The following is an 18434-nucleotide window of genomic DNA, read 5'->3' on the forward strand; positions in this document are numbered from 1 at the left end:
AGTTTAACTTGAAGACTTAGAGATTCAACATTCATGGTGCTTCCTAAGTGTTGTAGAACAAGTCTAAGAAACACTGGCTCCAGTGTTCCCTGGCTTCCAGGGATCCCCAGGAGACTCTAACAATTATGCCAATTACCCACAGGACATAACTTTAGTCTCTTCAAGCACTGAGCTGTGCTGAAGTCACAGTTCCAACATAACCTTGGGCAGGTCTCTTAAAAGCCCTGTGCCTTTGGTTCATCATTCATAAAATGGAAATAATCATAATTGTGTTTTTTGCACACCTTATAAGGTTTTTTTGTGAGGTTCAAATGAAATAATATATCTAAAGTCCTTTACAGATTGCTAAATGCCTTGCGCAGAAAAGATCCTATTGCTATTACTACATTCATCCGTCCGGTATCTTCTGTCTTTGGTTCTTATCTCCTATTTTTAAGAATAGGATGCTAGAGGGGCGCCTGGGTGGCTCAGTCAGTTAAGCATCCAACTTTGGCTCAGGTCATGATCTCGCGGTTCTTGAGTTCAAACTCTGCATCAGGCTCTGTGCTGATGGCTTAAGCCTGGAGCCTGCTTCGGATTCTGTGTCTCCCTCTCTCTCTGACCTCCTCCTGCTCTCTCTCTCTCTCTCTCTTAGAAATAAATAAACATTAGACATTTTTTAAAGAATAGGATGCTGGACTTCATTAAAAGCTCCTGAGGCATCTATTGAAATGGTTATCTGATTGTTCTTATATAACAGATATTTCTCTGGGCAGAATCAGGTGTTGGATAAGAATTTTATAAAATATAAAAGAGGGAAAAAGCCAACTCTCACCACTTGCAGGGCTCTGTGCTGGATGCTTGTAACAAGTCTGTAAGGGAGATATCAATATCTCTGTTTTAGGTGTAGTAATTAAGGAGAAGAAACATAAGGTCATTGCTGTAAGTAGGAGAGGCAGGATTTTACTCTGTTAAATTACTCAGCACGGGGCTTGGATCATAGAAAATGTTCCATGAATGGAAACTTTCTTAGTATTGCACTGATGCATCTATTGGTGATGATTGGGCCCATCCATCATATTGGATGGGCTTGCTGGAGTCAGATGGAAAGCAGCCATCTGAGAAGGACTTACAAATCCTTTCTTCTCAGCACGGGGCACAGTAGGAATGACTTTCTCTAGCAGAGGGTCATATTTCTATTAAATCTGTTATTGTTGACTTGTTCCTTTCTTATGGACCATATTGGGAGCAGAATTTCCCAATACCGACCACTTGGTAACATTTTAAAACATCTAGAAAGTGCAATGGTCACTAGGAGGCAGCATGGGTTAACTAAGAACTAAAGTGTCTGGGGGAAGGATTATTAGTTGTGTAAATTAGAAAAATGCCATAAATGTAGTACATCGCTTCATGATTTCCACAAGAAATTTGAGGCAGATGGAGAAAAAGTCACTGGACACAGGGAGCTTCAGACAGCTGGTTGAAAATTATACCCAGGAAAATACAAACCCAGTAACACGTTTTAAGGTTCCACTCTTGATCCTGTCCTTCATAACAATTTCATTAGTACCTTTGTCAGAGGTTAATGACCTGCTTATTAAATTTAGAGACATAAGTCCTCTACATGGATCAACAAGCAATATCTACATGAGGTCTCATAAAGACAAAATGGAGAACTGGCTTGTCTATAGCTCATTTAATGAACTTGGGCATTTTATTGAATCATAACTACAGTCAGTATTTTTGAACAAATTCCTTTTAGTGAGCTAAGAAGGTATGTAGTTAAAGGACTCGAGACAATATACCTCATCATATGGTTCCCATAAGTAATCTCGTGCTGTACTGATGGGTGAGTGGGAGAAATGTAGTTGAGGATTTTCAACACAGCCTTACGCTATCTGGAGGTTTTGACTGCTAGAGGGATAGTAACACATCATAATATGTAGAAAATGGAAATTGGAAGTTTTAGAGATATGCACGCTGAGAACTTCTGTAGGACCTGGGTCTGGTCAGTCTGCAGAAGAAAAAGATTCAGGGGAGTGGGTGGTGGTTATGCTAGATGGCTGCTGGAAGGGTTAGAGCCCATCACAGACTACTCACCAAGTGCATAGGCCACTATGGCCTTCATTATTGCTTTTATTTCTGGATCTACTTTCTCAGCCTTGTCTTTTTTCTTTTTTGTATCCTCATTTTAACTTAAACACTTTTACTGAGGTGTAACATACCTGCAGTAGACTGCACACGTTATGTGCACAGCTTGATGGATTTTTACATCTGTATACACCTATGTAGCCTCCCTCCCCTGCCAGATCAAGTTCTAGAACAAATTCCCTTGTGCCCCAGCCGTAACCACTACCCTGATATCTGACTGTAGATTAATTTTATCCCTAATAGAATCATATAGGATATATTCTTTTTGTCTAGGCTTTTATGACCCACATTATTCTGAAATCTTCATCCATATTGTTGGGGACAGTGGTAGTTTATGATTTATCATTTCTGCATAGTATTCTGCTTGTATAGATGTACTATAATTTATTTATTCAGTCCACAGTTGATTCACATTTGGGTTGTTTACAGTTTGGGGCTATTTTGTTGTGCCCTCTTTTAAGCTATATTAATTTGTTGTAAATATTTATAATTTATTTAACAACTTATAACTACTTATAAATATTTATAATTAAGTATATTTGATATTTATATCAAAATACTTATGTGCTGTGCTAAAGAATTAGACCTATTCTGTGTTCCTCCACAGGCAGAAACCAGCACTTAGCATATTTCCTGGCAAATAATAGTTGCTCAACAAATATCTGATGAGTTTGATAGGTTGTTGGTTAATTGTTTAAAGTTTATTTATTTATTTTGAGAGAGAGAGAGAGAGAGAGAGAGCAAGCGTGAGTGGGGAAGGGCCAGAGGAAGAGGGAGAGAGAATCCCACGTTGACAGCATGGAGCCACAGCGTGGAGTTCATGAATGGTGAAATCATGACATGAGCTGAAATCAAGAGTCAGATGCTTAACCAGCTGAGCCACCCAAGCACCCCAAGTTGTTGGTTACTTGTTGTTGAGAACCAATGAATAGAAGTTACAGAGGTACACATTTTATTCCCTATAAAGAGTTTTCTTCATATTAGCCCTGTTGAACACTGGAAAGTGATGAGTCATAAAATAGTAAGTTCCCCTTTTTTTAAAGGTGTGAAAACAGGAAATAGGATCCTCCATCCAGGAACCTGGAGCAGTGGGCACTGGAGGGGCTCTGCCCAGATCTCCCTGGACCCCCTTTGTTATTTCTTGTGCTTTGCTCGCAGCCTGTGTTCCTTTGTTTCTAAGGGCCAGTGGTCCTGTGGTTGGGAGCCTGGATCCCTTGGCTTGCGTTCAGATAAGCTCTGAGCTGTCATTTATCTCCCAGAACCCCAATGGCATCCGGCTGAGGCTGTGACTTGGTCTCAAGTCTTGCCCTGGGTTGTCCTCTTTCCCTTTCCTTTCCTGCTCCTCCTGAATCCATTCTCCTATTGATTTCTCTTGGGAATCCTTCCTTAATAGATCACATGGACTTGAATTCCTTGTCTCAGGGTCTGTTTCTAAAGAATCTAACCTAAGACATTTGGTGAAGAATGAATTGATCTGATCAATTCTGATGGATGGCAATTGAGTCCAAATAGTATAGACACGGACTGATAAGAAATCTTATCAGTAGCTGTCTTTCAAAAACCTACATGATGCACAGTCCTGACTGCGCCAAGTCAGGGTCCACTGTTAAAACCTGGAGGTGTTGAGTCCCTAGGCAATGCTGGGACCTCAGAGGTGGATGAGCCTATGGAGAAGGAAAAGAATCTGGAGCAAGATAGGCTAAGAAAGATAGGCTACATGGCAATGTAGGGATGAACCTCCAAGAGGAGATAATCAACAGTCCAAACGCAGACTCTGTCATTTATCTCAGAGTCCATTGGAAATAGCATCAAGTTTCGCTGAGTTTAGATCAGGATCCCAGCTGGTTGCCATTATCCAAGACAAAGACCTATCCGTGCTGGCTGGACATAAAGGACAGGACCAGGGGGATCTTGTGACTTTAGGGACACAGAGGTACCCAACTCTCAACAGAGGTACCCCGCACTGGACTAGTGAGCAAAGCAAAATTCAGGCTTTTCGTGTTACTGGAGCAGCATTTCAATTAGACTCTGCTCTTGTAAGGGTTGGACACCAGGAGAAGAAAAGAGGCAGGGAAATATTGACTAGTATGTGCCAGGCACACCACAAGGCACTTTTCACACATAATCTTTAATCTTGACAACAACTCTGTGAAGAAAGCATTATTAACCTCATTTTTCAAACTCGGAGAATGAGGCTCAGAGAGGTTAAGTCAAGTGCCCTAGGTCACGGGTTAGGGCAGAATTCACACACATCAAACAATAGCTAATTGAACAATGCCCTCTGCGGTCTGTGCCAGGGGAGTGGTAAAAATGATAATTGCCACAGGGATGTAAACAGAAGAGGAAGAGGTGCCAAACCAGCTTTGTAAGAAATGAAAAAATACCAATCATCCTCATGTGTTGCCCCTTAATGCCAGCTTATTGGGAAATAGGGCATCGCTTCCCTCAAAGCATTTTTCTAGACCTATATATTTCAGAAACTTTCCTTAATTATTCATATAAACTCCTCAACTGGCTTGAGGCAGGGGAGGAGGAAACAAATTCTTTTAGTCCTTTTATCTATGTTACATTATTCAACCCTCTCAATACCAGTGAGGAAGGTATTAATCTTTTAATTTAAGAGATGGGACTGATGAACATCAAAGAACTTAAGTTTTCCCCAAATTTCAGTCTATAAATAATTCTATTTTCTCTGATCTAGAGTCTCTGTGTGTTTTCCTTTACCTGTGTCTCCCTCTCTGCAACTTTCTTGAAACTATCATGGAAGCCAATGCGTGGCTGGTTGGTTGGTTGAGCTCTGTAACTGCTTGTCTGCAAATTGAGGGATTTATTCTCTGCTCTGGACTTAGGAATGACTGTCCTTGCTATACGTTTCCTCCACAGGCCACAGCACAGTGGCTCCTTGGTAATCATTTGGGTCCTTGGTCAGTGTAGGCAACCAAACAAGAAAACTTAGGGGGCAAAGTCTGCTCTCAAATTGAGAATATTCAGCTAGATGGTTTATACTTATGAAATACAGATCTTTTCAAAGTGCCCTGTCATGAATGTGTGTTACTTTGCCCACTCAACACTCCCTCCTCCTTCTAGAAATAGCCCTCCTTCATTTGGAGAATCTCAACCCTGGCAGCCAACAGGGTTTTAGAGGAGACTGACACCCTCCCCTTGGCTGTAGAAGTTGGTCCAGGGAATGGTCACATGACCCAAACCAGACCAATCAGAACAGTCCCCTGCAATTTGTTTTTTTTTAAATGGGACCAAGAAAAGCTTTCTTCAGATGGTGAGGCAGAGAAGATGTGAACCTGCAACTTTGGGGACCATAGGTCCATCTTTGGAGAGAAAGCACCTTTGAGAGGATAAGGCTGATACACGGAGAGAAGCTGAGATCGGGAGAGACAGCACACATGTGAGCAATGGAGGGCTGACGGAGTCCACATCCCAGTTCTCTAATTTGGGTCATCCCATGGTTACATGACCCCAAAGAGTCCCCTTGTTGTCCAAGCTAGTCTGAGTGCTGTTTCTGTTACTTGCAACCAAGTTTGGTGTGACACATCCCGTCTTTTTTTCCTATTGCTTACTCTCAGCCAAAGGCCAAGACAGCACCCGACCCTGAAATTAGTAATTTTGGTCTTAGCTGGGACCATGAGATTGCTGCATCCTCTAAGGCTAGAATGTACCTGGTTTGCTCAGGACAGCCCTGGTTGGTGCTTGCTGCCCAGGAGTAATAATTAACCGGCCTCCCTTTTTAGCTCATAAGGACCTGACTTGGATGATAAACCACATAGTTGCTAATTTTAGGCTCATCTCAACCATTCGCTGTTTTGGAATCCTTTCTGACACCGCCCCCCACCCCCCTGCCCCTCCCCCCCCCCACACACACACCTTGAGCCATCCTCCTGTAAGTGGAAGCCCCTGGAAGACAGAGACAAAGCACGCCTCACCCACCTGTGTACCCCAGTGGAGTTTCGTGCTGCACCGTGCACACTGTATTGGCTGCACTGAATGTTTCCGCCTGAAAATAACGATCAAAACAGACTTACCTAAAATAAATCAGGTTGACTGGTTTGCATGAACCAGGAACTGGCTTTCTAGTTTTTCAAGTTTAAAGGGAATCCAACATTTGTGGGTTTGAGGATGATGATAGTGACGTGATGACGATGGTGATGATGATGCTCGTGGAAACCTTGAATATGGGCTTATATCGATGGTGAGAGAAGTGAAGTCCGTGCCCCTGAAACTGAACTCCGGGTCACACCACTGAAGCCTGCACCGTGTGGAGGGCTCACTGCTTCTTCGTGCCATTCTGCACTACAGAGATTGAAAGCTGATATCCCAAAGGGACATCACAGTTGAGTCCAGGGGAACAATATGGGTTGATTTCACTTCTTCCTAGACATGCTTTCATTCCCTTCTTCCCTTTAGTAGTGGAAACAGAGCCTGCGGACCATCATCTAAGCTTCTGGCCCCTCCTTTTATAAGTTGGAGTTTACTACCTGCTCACTTCCCCTACTGCTATTTGCCCAAGGAGACCGTGGTCACTGCCCAGGGTGATTCAGATGGAGTCATATGGAGGAAGAACCAGCATGGTCGTGACCCACTGCTGCCTTCATGTAACTGTGAGAAAATCATTTGGAGTTTCCTTTCATGGATGTGTATGTTAGGGTAGAACTTTTTTTCCCCCTCCTTTATATCAAGGCCAAGTAAAGGCATATGTCTTCTATTTATTTCCTTGAAATGATTCTTAGATGATAATTTTCCTTAGCCTCATCACAGCTTGGTTCCATATTCTTACAATCGAGCACTTCTCTTTTCTCTTTGGAGGGAGGTGACTTGGAATCATAGAGAAATATTAATCATTTGGTGCGGTTTTCTTGATTAAAGGAATTGTAAATGGCTATTTGAAAAACTCAAGGAAGGCTCATCCTTGGATTAGTATCAGATGAAACTTGTGTCTATAATTCATCTTACAGAGCAATTGTAACAAAGTTCAAACACAGTAAAATAGGGAAAATGAGAATAATCATCCGTGAGGCCTCAATTAGCAAAATGTCTCCGGGAATGGGGCTTTTCAAACATTAGGGTAAGAAGAAGGACTTTTCTTTCTAATTTCTATGTTGTGTAATTCTGGCAGTCTCAAGAGAGACCCACACATCCAAAGACATTCCACTCTTCTGGCTGACAAATTGCTCGAATTTCTTTAGGAAGGTGTAATGGTTAATTTTATGTGTTTTGCCTGGGCCATGGGGTACCCAGATATTTGGTCAAACATTATGCTGGCTGTTTCTGCGGGAGTGTTTTTGGATGACAGTCACATTTGGATTGGTAGACTGAGTAAAACAGATTGCCCCACCCCCCACCCCAATGTAGGTGGGCCTCATGCAACGAGTTAAAGGCCTGAACAAAACAAAAGGCTGATTGCCTTTAAGCTGGGATGTGGTTTCTTTTCTCTGGCTTTTAAGCTAAAAGATTGGCTCTTCCTGTGTCTTTAACCTGCCATCCTTCAGACTTGAACTATACCAGTGGCTTTCCTGGGTCTCCCGTCTGACGATTCACCCTGCAGATCTTGGGAATTCTCAGTCTCCACAATCACGAGAGCCAAATCCTTACGACGTATATATGTAAAATATATATGTATCCTATTGGTTCTGTTTCTCTAGAAAACCCTAGCAAACACAGAAGGCACAAAAAAATACCCATATGCCCCAGAGGGGAAGCAAGACTCGTACACCCATCTGCACACTAAGGAGTGACCATCGCTCACACACTGATGGAGGAGGAGCCGACCACCTGGACCAAAAGGTGGTTCCTGCACAACCAGAGAAAACACCTGTGGAGGAGATACTTAGCAGAACAACTAGAAGCTTCATTTGGTCCTAAAATAGATTTAAGGTTTTTCAGCGGAAACTGAGCAAATGGTAGAGGGGTAAGAAAACATTTCCATTTGGGGGACGTGGACTAGGCAGTCCGATTAAGAGATGGCCACCGTTTCCCAACGGTAGTGCAGCTGGAGGGGTTTCACCCCATCACCGATGAAGCAGGGTTTTCAGCGGTGTCAATGACTTCCCAGGCGAAAGCGGAGTGTAGGTTTTGAGAGTCAGAAGTCCTAATAAGCAGGTCTGCATGCAAGGCAGGTGACCAAACACCCATGTTCTAGACCTGTCCCTGTCACTTCCCAGTAATCACTTTCCCTCTTTGTGCCTCAGTTTCCCCATCTGTCAAACACATCAGTCTGACTTTCTGCTCTTTAGGTTTAGTGACCGTTGAGCATTTTCTGCAGGTTAAAAAATTAAGTGTCCGTGTTTGAAGCAGAGACAAAAATATTACAGTTGTGTTCCAGAGGCCAAACACGTTCTGTGCTGCAGTCACCAAGATGTAGATGTTCTGGAATCAAAGGCCACGAAAGTGCCGATATCTGTGAAAGTTAAAAGGGGAGTTGGAGGAAGGCCAATGTCTTCTCCGGCAAATTTGTCTTCGCTTTGAAAATGCTTCCAACAGAAGTGTTGAGGACACTCATCTCCTCCCCTGGCTGGGGACTTCTCCTGTCTTCCAGAAGAGAGTTTGACACAAATGGAAGGCAGGTTGTTCCTCTAACTTGGTAGCCTGTCCTGGGTCCCGGGGCAGCCAGCTTCAGGAGAGGTGACGGGTGAGAGCAGGTGCTCCTGAGTGGGGCTCAGAAGCAGACACGTTGTGTGGCTTTGGGTACGGTTTCCTCTACCACAGAGTTGGTGGTCCTGACAGACACACACTGGCTGAACAACGTCAGAAGCGGACATTGTTCTCAACAACACATCATTCTTCTCCAAAGAAACCAGGTAATAGTATGGGCTCTTGTTTGTTTTCTTTTCCTGGGAACAGATGTGGGTATCCCGATGTTGTTATCTTGGTAATTACAAATTGCTGAGACCTGGGTACAGGAGCCACCCCAGAAAGGGGAGGGGCCCCCTTGAATGTGGTTATCACAGAGCATTTGCTTCCTGCCCTGACCGCCCTCCCCTACCATCACCCCACCTCAAGCCTGTCACACATCCTCGGTTTCATGACTCCCTTCCACCTCCTAGGCATGGCATGGCCTTCCCCAAAAGCTTATGTTGACCCATCATGTTGGGTTGGGTGCCTGTATCAGACGTTGACCTCCATCCAGATCCCCTCAGATCCCTTCGCTATTTCTCTGTGCCCCTCCCTGGCTTGTCAGCTTCCTTGTTTTCCCCGTTGGAATGTTTGGCTTTCTGCCTCCTGTACCTGTGACTCTTCTCCAGAAGAACGGCCCTGGGCCCACTGGCCCCTGCATGCATAGAGTCTGGGAAGGTATGTGCCTGTCCTCACAGTCCCCCTTAGCCTATGACTGTAAGGATAGGAGTCTCAAAGCCTAGGCTCTTCCCCTCCTGCTGGGACAAAACCGAGGCCTGACATACACTTCAGAGTTCTCCAGTGAGAAGGTGGAACCTTCTTGAAGCAAAGTTGTGCTCAACTTTTTTGGGTCTCTTCCCTTGTCCTGCTTCTTCCACTCTTTTACTGGTTCCTCCTGAAAGCATTACTTGAAACATCAGGAACATATCAGACACATCAATCTCTCTGGGGGACCAAACCTAAGATGGCATCCGCCGATGTGCTCCCGTGGCCCTCTAGGTCTGCCCCTGTGATAGGACTTATAATTCCCTAGCCACTAGCTGGCTCCTGCACTGGACTGGGAGCTTTCTTAAAATCTTTTTTTTTTTTTTTTAATGTTTTGTTTATTGTTGAGAGAACAGAGACAGAGCATGAGCAGGGGAGGGGAAGTAAGAGGGGGAGACACAGAATCCGAAGCAGGCTCCAGGCTCTGAGCTGTTGGCACAGAGCCCGACGCGGGGCTCAAACTCACAAACCGCGAGATCACGACCTGAGCTGAAGTCGGATGCTCAACCGACTGAGCCACCCAGGCTCCCCTGGACGGGGAGATTTCTGCAGGCAGGGGCTGTGTTTTGACCAAGCTGTACCTCAGGACCAACTCAGGACCTGCTGACGGCTTCAGGGAGCTGCGGATGAATGAATGAACCACGTACTACAGCCATCGGAATCAACCCCGATGGAAGGTTGAACCCAGGAAAATGTCTGGGCACCTGCGGGGAAGAACAGGTCCTAAGCTGAAAGCAAGCTGTGCGCTTTCGCGAGAATGGAGTGAGAGTGGTAGGGACTCCAGCCAGTGGGGCTGGAGCCTGAGTGACCCCTTCCTCCTCGTGTTCCTCTTGTGCATCTTCACCAGCACACTCTTGGCCTTTGGCTGTTGGCGCCATTTCCCCAACAGGCCTAACTCGTGAAAATGGGCACAGCCATGTGTGATGACATCTGTTGTCTTAGTTTTTAATTCCTCTGCAGTGTCTGCACCCAGACTCAAACATTCCGCCTCAGGGTCCACAACCATCTCTTAGCTGCTAGCTCACCATTGGACACTGACCTATCTCAGAATTCCACCATGAGCCCTGCCTCCTCCGTGTCAGGTCTGCTAACCGTGGTCCCCCCACGTCCCCAGTCTCCGAGCAGTCCCCGCCAGCTGCCCTTTCCAGATGGCAGGACCTGGAGCCTTGGGATCTAATCACAACATCCCTGTCCCAGCCCTCCGTCCCCGCCCTAGTGCCAGCACAGCCTGGAATGTGGTTGTGACAGAGAAGCCCAGTCTGTTACCACCGCTCAGTCTCTGGCACGTCCAGGCAGGCCTGGGCAAGTTGCCAGGGGGGTTGTTGACGTGAAGGACATGCCATAGGTTTCCCAGGAGCAGCCGCGAGGAAGGCTTGGAACTGAAATGTGGCCCAGGTGGAAGCTTGAGCAGTTCGGAGGGCCCTTACACTCTTAGTCGTTTGGGGTTCTAGAAGAGGTTCGGTTACAGGCTGAATTTATCCTGAGGAAGGTTACCAAGGCCCACTTGTCCAAGGTATTTGGTGGCAGCGGTAAGGCACAGGAAGTCATGTAAAGGAAATTAAACAACTGGAGAGAAAGCCGCCCCTGCAGGAAGAGACGCCCACCAGCTCAGGAGCAGGGCCCTCGGAGCAGGTCCAAGAGGAGACGGAGCCAATGGGAAAGAGGAGAGGTGCCTCGATCTCGCGAACTGAAAACACAAGGGCTTGAAAGCATACCTTGTGACCTCGTATTCCTTCCTGCTTGCCAGCGTGGCAAACGCCGTCCTCCCATGAAACGCTCACAGGCAAGCAGTGGGCACTTGGGACCTTGGCTGGACGAGCAGAGGGCAGGGGGCTGTTAGCTATTCACATCCAGGAGACCTGGGGCGTCCCTCACACCGACTCCCTGCAGATCACAGCACGGCGGGGCTACGGAAGGAGCCACAAAGATGGGCAGGCTCTGACCAGGGCATCCCAGGACAGGGGCAGACATGTCTCACTGCGAATGTCCTATGTCTTCATCCCTGCCCCATCGCCCTTTCCGAATCCTCACATCTGCACAGCTGTCAGACTCCAAGCGTCCTGGCCTCCGTCTTCTATCAACGGACACGAGTTGAGCGTCTCCTTTGCATTAGGTGCTGGGGAGACCAGTGAACAAAACAGGTCAAAGTCCTGCCCCGGAGGAGCTTGAGCTCTCGAGGGACCCAGACACACGTGGAGTCGGCCAGGAGCGATAAGCCCAGAGATAAGGGAGGGGAAAAGGGGAGGCTGCCCAGCATGGTGGGGGAGGGGATTGCAATTTTTGAAGACGGGGTCAGGGCAAGTCTTGCATTTGGAATGTTTGCCCAGCTCCTCACTATGCCAGACATCGTGCTGGCCACGGCGTATGCAAATTCCAGATACAGGGCTGTGACCCCCACTCTTGTAAAGCTTACAGTCTAGTCCTTTTTTGCGCACCTTGACTCCTCACTGCAGCTACCGGGCGGTCTTCCTACAACACAGGAGCCATCACACCACTACTGGGCCTCCAACCCTTCGATGACATCTCAGTGCCGAGAGGATCCAATCCTGGCTCCCGGGCAGGTTTCCACGCTTCAGTCCCTGTCCCACCCACCACCTGGGCTAGTGTGGGTCACCGCCTTCTCCCCTCCACCTAGGTGGTGGCACAGCCTAATTCGCCTCGAACGGTCCTGGTTTATGCCCGTGGGCCTGCCATCATTACCAAGACGGTGCCACTTTACCCTCAAAGGTGTCCGGATCTGGGCAATAAATGACGCCGTGCCGCCACTTTAACGCACACCCAGCGCTTCAGCGGTTCGAGACACCGCTCTGCAAAATCACGTTCCGCTTCCGGTGTTCGCACTTTGTGCGCGCTCCTCCCTCAGTCTGGTTTATCCTTTCCCGCCACTGCCGGATGAACTTCTCTGTATCCCCCAAACCCAGCTCACGTGTTTTGTTACTGTCTCTCTGCTTTCCGGGCTGTCTCCCCACCCTCAGCCCTCTCCTCCACAGCGGGCCTTGTTCCCTCCCTGGTGGCATCCATTCTCCAGTAGAGCGTGCTGTCCACCTTTGTCCCAGAACCTTCTCCACCGCTGCGCTGGAGGTAGGCCCTGTGCGCCGTTCAGCTCTGTGTCCTCGGGCCTTGCATGGAGTCTGAACCACAGCCGGTACCAAGTCAGAATCGATTAGGGTGAATGCAAAGTGGTTTTGCTCTAGCTGCAGATACGAGGACTTAAAGCTTTACACGCTTTCGAGGGAACCACTAGAACTCGAAGACTAGGTCCACCATGCATTTTTTTTAAATCTGTCACATTAATTTCTGAAACACAGTGGGAAGTTGGTACCCCAAATGGGGGATCTCTTGCTGACCTGCACCTTGATTTTCCCGCTCACAGGTGCCCATTCACCTGTGCTCTCAAATGGCCCATCCTCCCGGCTCACTGCCTCCTGGGGGCCAGCTGCTGTGACACGTGCCTGAGTCCTGGGAGAGCAAAAAAGGGAATAGTCTCAGCCTAGGAGGACTGGGACAGAAGGGAAATGAGACGCGACGATGGGGAGACAGTCTAGAAAACAGAGCAAGAAAACAGGCATCCCTTACCCAAAGCTGACATGAGAAGTTTCTAATGAGGGAGACGTGGAAGCAGAAAGTTTTGGTATCAGTGGCAGTTTTTCAAGCAGCTGGAAAAGATATGAGCAATTTTTTTTAATGTTTATTTATTTTGAGACAGAGAGAGAGAGAGAGAGAGTGAGCAGGGGAGAGGCAGAGAGAGAGGGAGACAGAGGATCCCAAGCAGGCTCCTCACTGTCAACGCAGAGCCCCATGCAGGGCTCGACCCCACGAACTGTGAGATCATGACCTGAGCCGAAACCAAGAGTCGGGTGCTTCACCGACTGAGCCACCCAGGTGCCCCAGACATGACCAATTCTATGTTTACTGGTCCTGTGCAAGGGAGGACCATGTACGAAGTTTAACCAATATCTTTAAAGTCAGGAGGCAAATAGTTGGAGAGAGGGTGTGAGGCAATGGAATGAACACAAGCCGTGTTTAAATCCTGGCTTTCCATCCACTCAGGTGTTGCTGTATTCCTTCCCCTTCAGGCATATTCGCACAGCAAATCTGGATTGCCGATCTTGGGCCTGGCACCGTGTAAAGTGTTCAAAATACAGCTCGTGAAAAGAACAAAAGACCCAGTCCGTGCCAGTCTAGAGAGGGAGTTAGAAGATCATCAAACGCTCATAAGATAAAAATGCCCGTCTGAAATGGTGGCGAGGGCTCTGAAGGAAGCATACACGGGACTCTAAGGGAGCAAATGTAGCTGGCCTGGTGAAGCCAGGGGTGAGCTGTGAGCTTAAGGGTGAATGGGAGTGAATGAGGCCCGAGTGGCTCCTGGAAGCTGGGCCCACGGGGCTCCCCGGGGTGGAGGCAAGAATGTGGCAGAGTCCTGGGCCAGCCCGCAGCACGGTGCAGCACAGTGGGTGGGAGCCCAGAGGATGAAGGCAGAGCGGGAAAAGATGAGGCTGGAGAGAGACGATGGGCAGATTGGGTACCACGAGGCATCTGGTCTTTGTGCAAAGATTAATTAAAAAACCTGGAAAAAAAAATTAAAAAAAAAAAAAGGGGGGCACCTGGGTGGTGCAGTCGGTTAAGCGTCCGACTTCAGCCAGGTCATGATCTCGCGGTCCGTGAGTTCGAGCCCCGCGTCAGGCTCTGGGCTGATGGCTCGGAGCCTGGAGCCTGTTTCCGATTCTGTGTCTCCCTCTCTCTCTGCCCCTCCCCCGTTCATGCTCTGTCTCTCTCTGTCCCAAAAATAAATAAACGTTGAAAAAAAAAATTAAAAAAACAAAACAAAACAAAACAAAAAAACCTGGGAGGGTTTTTTTTAGCAGTGAGGGTGGGGGTAAAGGGTATGTATATGTCACCTGCTCACAAATGTACTTTGAAAACTTCCTTCTAGCTGCTGTTGGAAAGATTTTGGCGTGGAGAGATCCTTTGGAAAGCAGCTGCTAGAATCCAGGCCCGAGACCTGGGGCGGGATGGGGGGAGGCAGAACTTGCACTGAGGGGGCCGGGCTGTTTCCCATCACCTCTATGAGTCTCAGTGTGTAGTCCTATAAAAGAGACAAGAAGAGGTAAAGCTTAGGGTAAGTAAAGAGGCAAAGTGTCTACTTCACAGTAAATGCTCCAGAGATATGTGGTTGCCTTCCCTCCTGACGTGAGGCGGGCAGCGGAACCTTGGCCGAGGTTCCTGGGCCTGTGAGGTTCTGCTTTCTATGACGATTTTTGTTTTAGTCACAGAAGCAACCCCGTGTTTGTGCAGGGAAACGGGGACCAGAAACAGCCCAAGACACATTGTAGAGAAGTTCCTTTCTGAAACATTTTTGAGGTGTATAAAGAGAGGACAAACTATATAGATCCCAGGGGTGTCTCTCTCTCTCTCTCTCTCTCTCACACACACACACACACACGCATGTACACTCCCCCCCACCCCCATTGTAAGCTTCCTTAGGTAAAAAAACAAAAAATGACATTGGTCTTTTTCAAAATGGGGACGACCAGTGCCCCTGGCTAAGAAGGCTGTTGACTCCTGGGAGTGTTGCTGTATCTGAGCCTTCCTTGGAAAACCCTTCTCGTCTCTTGTAGCTAATCAGGTAATGAAAGTTGTACAGCACCGTGATCAGGTAACCCAGATAAAGGCCTCTTGTGTTCATCCCAGTGCGTGCAATATCGGGTGATATGCCCTTCCACTGAAAATAAAGAGTAGCCATCTTCCAACCCAGCGGAGGGGGAAAGAAAGCCTCCCCCCCCATTTCATGTGGTCAGCTGCAACAAAGGCTTCAACACTGGTTGGTTTACAAAGTGCACGGCTCAGAAAGACCCACACGTTTGCATTAATCAGATGGTGTCATTAGAAGCACAGGCAGAGATGCTTCTGGCTAAAAGGAAAATGTAATGCCATTGTTTTCGCCTCTCAAAGAAACAGCCAACAAAGGAAAGCTCACCTGGAAGCATTGGAAGCAAATCATTCATTCCTGAAGACAAATTTAGGCAAGAACATTTGGCAAAACTTACTGTAACATAAATGATTCGTGCCTTAAAAGCCTGGGACCAGGAAGGTCACACTTCTTTTTAACACCCAAATAATGATGGCATTAACCCGAGCAGCTGGATCGTTGATAAGCAGCTGTCCTTAAAGTGTCCCTTGGTTGTTTCAGAGGGCCCTCCCCCTCTTCCTCCTCTCCCGGTTGGCTCCCCATTCATTCCGACACTTCCCTGCCATTCCAGCTGGTCGGGAGGGTGCCAACGGCCCTACCAAGGGGGCTTCCCCGTGGAGTGGCCAGGAAACCCCTGGAGGGTTCTGAGCAGAGGAGCACACACTATCCTTTTAGCAGGACCAAGTTGTTGCTACGCCAAAAACAAACTGTAGGGGGCGAGAGTGGCAGCAGGGAGCCCTGTTAAGAGCCTACTGATGGGCAGGAGAGAGATGTCAGGGCTTGGACCAGGGTGGCCGCTATGGAAGTGACGACACGTGGTCTGACTCTGGATATATTTTAAAGGTAGAACCCACGGGATTGCCTCACTGAAATGTAAGAGAAAGAGAGGAGTCTAGGATGACCCCAAGGTCCTTGACTAACAACCAACATTGGATGGAGCTGCCGTCACACTCTCTGAGCAGAGCATTAGCTCCATCCGTGTGGCCTGCCTGACGGAGCCCTAAAATTGTCACTTACTAGTTATTAAGCCCGGTACTAGGAACAATGAAAGCTGCTTTTTTCCCTTATTCACTAAAGGTTATATTTACTTTTACAAACAGATGTCCCTTGCCAAGACAAAAAGAAAATTTTTTTAAATACGTATTTTTTTCGTAGCAATTTTACAGGCAACATTTCTTTTCTATTCTTATTTTTTTTTTAAATCGTGGTATAACTGATATATAACCAGGCAAAATTTCTGATCATAATATGACTTGAAAAATAAGTCAGTAAAAAAGGTAAAAAAAAACAAAACAAAACCCAACAAGACTTTATTTAAGAATTAAGAAGTAGGGGCATCTGGGTGGCTCAGTCGGTTAAGCGTCTGACTTTGGGTCAGGTCATGATCTCGTGGTCCGTGAGTTCGAGCCCTGCATCGGGCTCTGTGCTGACAGCTCGGAGCCTGGAGCCTGCTTCGGATTCTGTGTGTCCCTCTCTCTCTGGCCCTCCCAGACTCATGTTCTGTCTGTCTCTCTCTCTCAAAAATAAATAAGCATTAACAATTTTTTTAATTAAAAAAAAGAATTAAGAAGTATATACCTAGATAGTTTTGGGCTCAACGAGGAAATCAAAAGGGAGATGATTATTGCTAAAGAACAATAAAAACCAATGACCCAGCAAAGGCTGTCCTCAGAGGAAAATTTATGGCCTGTCATGCTCTTGCAATTGGAGCAGAAAGACTAAAAAGTAAGAGAACTAAGGTCTTGTCTTAAGGAACTAATGAAATAACAAAAACAAAAGCAGGAAATTAGGAAGAGGAGATTTATAAAAACAAAATTTAAATTTGATTCAATGAGTTTATTAAAATTTAATTTATTGATTTGTTAAAATTTACTTTTTAAAGTTCACTTATTTATTCTGAGGCAGGGGAGGGGCAGAGAGAGAGAGGGAGAGAGAGAATTCCAAGCAGGCTCCAGGCTGGTCAGTGCAGAGCCCGACTCGGGGCTCAATCTCACAAGCAGTGAGATCATGACCTGGGCCCAAACCAAGTGTCAAATGCTTAACTGACTGAGCCATTCTGGCGTCCCTGATTTGTTAAGGTTTAATTAGATGTAACATTTATTTAAACATTTAAATAAGCATAAAGCTGATTCCCTGAAATAGCTAAACCCTTAAGAAAACTGAATAAGTAAAAAAAAAAAAAAAAAAAAAAAGAAAAGAAAGAAAACGAAAAAGGGGGAGACTCAACCCTGTGGCAATAAATCCAAGGATTCAGAGGGAAAGGGTAACTTCCTGGCACATGACCTAAGAGGAAGAAGGAAGCTTGAAGAGACCAATTACTGTCACTCTAAAAGGTGATTAGGATGTACAATCAAAGGAGTTCCCACGACCACAGGCGTTCACGGGTCAGTCCCAGACCATTGTCTGTTCCATTTCCTTAATAACCCAGCCACACCACACGATTCTAGAGCAAATAATAGTTACGTAGTCATACTATTTGAATTCTATTTATTGGTTTGCTATTTTAAAAATCAACCCATTAGACCAAGCAAACTGAATTATAGTTGTTGTACAACATACAAATATTATGACCATCTTGACATGTTGAAATGTGGTTGGTTGACAAAAATAGAAGGAGGTGGCTGTGTAGGTGCATTTATTAAAGAGCTAGTGCATAAGTATGTATAAATTTGATAGATCAAGATATAGAGGTGTAAGTATGTTGTTTAATGATAATCATCTGGAGAACTCAAATTAAGGCTATCATGAAGATCAAAAAAGAGAAAAGGGAACAGAGAAGGTAAGTGGGAGGGGTAGTATGTGTACTAATTTCACCATATTCATCCTGAGGAGTCAACAGATACTGTCTTGGATGGATAAATCATGAAATAAAGATCTAAGTATGAGAAGTTAGTTACGAAAACTTCAGACCAGTCATTTCTGGGAAGTGGGTCTAAAAGAGATATGGTACTTTAATTTTTTTTTTTTTACAGTTTTATGTTCTGTTTGCATTTTTTAAAGTTTATGTGTTTATTCTTGAGAGACAGTGAGAGCACGAGTGGAGGAAGGGCAGAGAGAGAATCCCAAGCAGGCTCTGGGCTGTCAGCACAGAGCCCCGCGCAGGGCTTGAACTCACAAACCACGAGGTCATGACCTGAGCCGAAATCAAGAGTCAGACGCTTAACCAACTGAGCCACCCAGGGGCCCTGTTCTGTTTGCATTTTTAAGATCAAGTCTCATGGATAGC

The sequence above is a fragment of the Acinonyx jubatus genome, chromosome D1 (genome assembly GCF_027475565.1).
Source record: "Acinonyx jubatus isolate Ajub_Pintada_27869175 chromosome D1, VMU_Ajub_asm_v1.0, whole genome shotgun sequence".
Lineage (NCBI taxonomy): Eukaryota > Metazoa > Chordata > Mammalia > Carnivora > Felidae > Acinonyx > Acinonyx jubatus.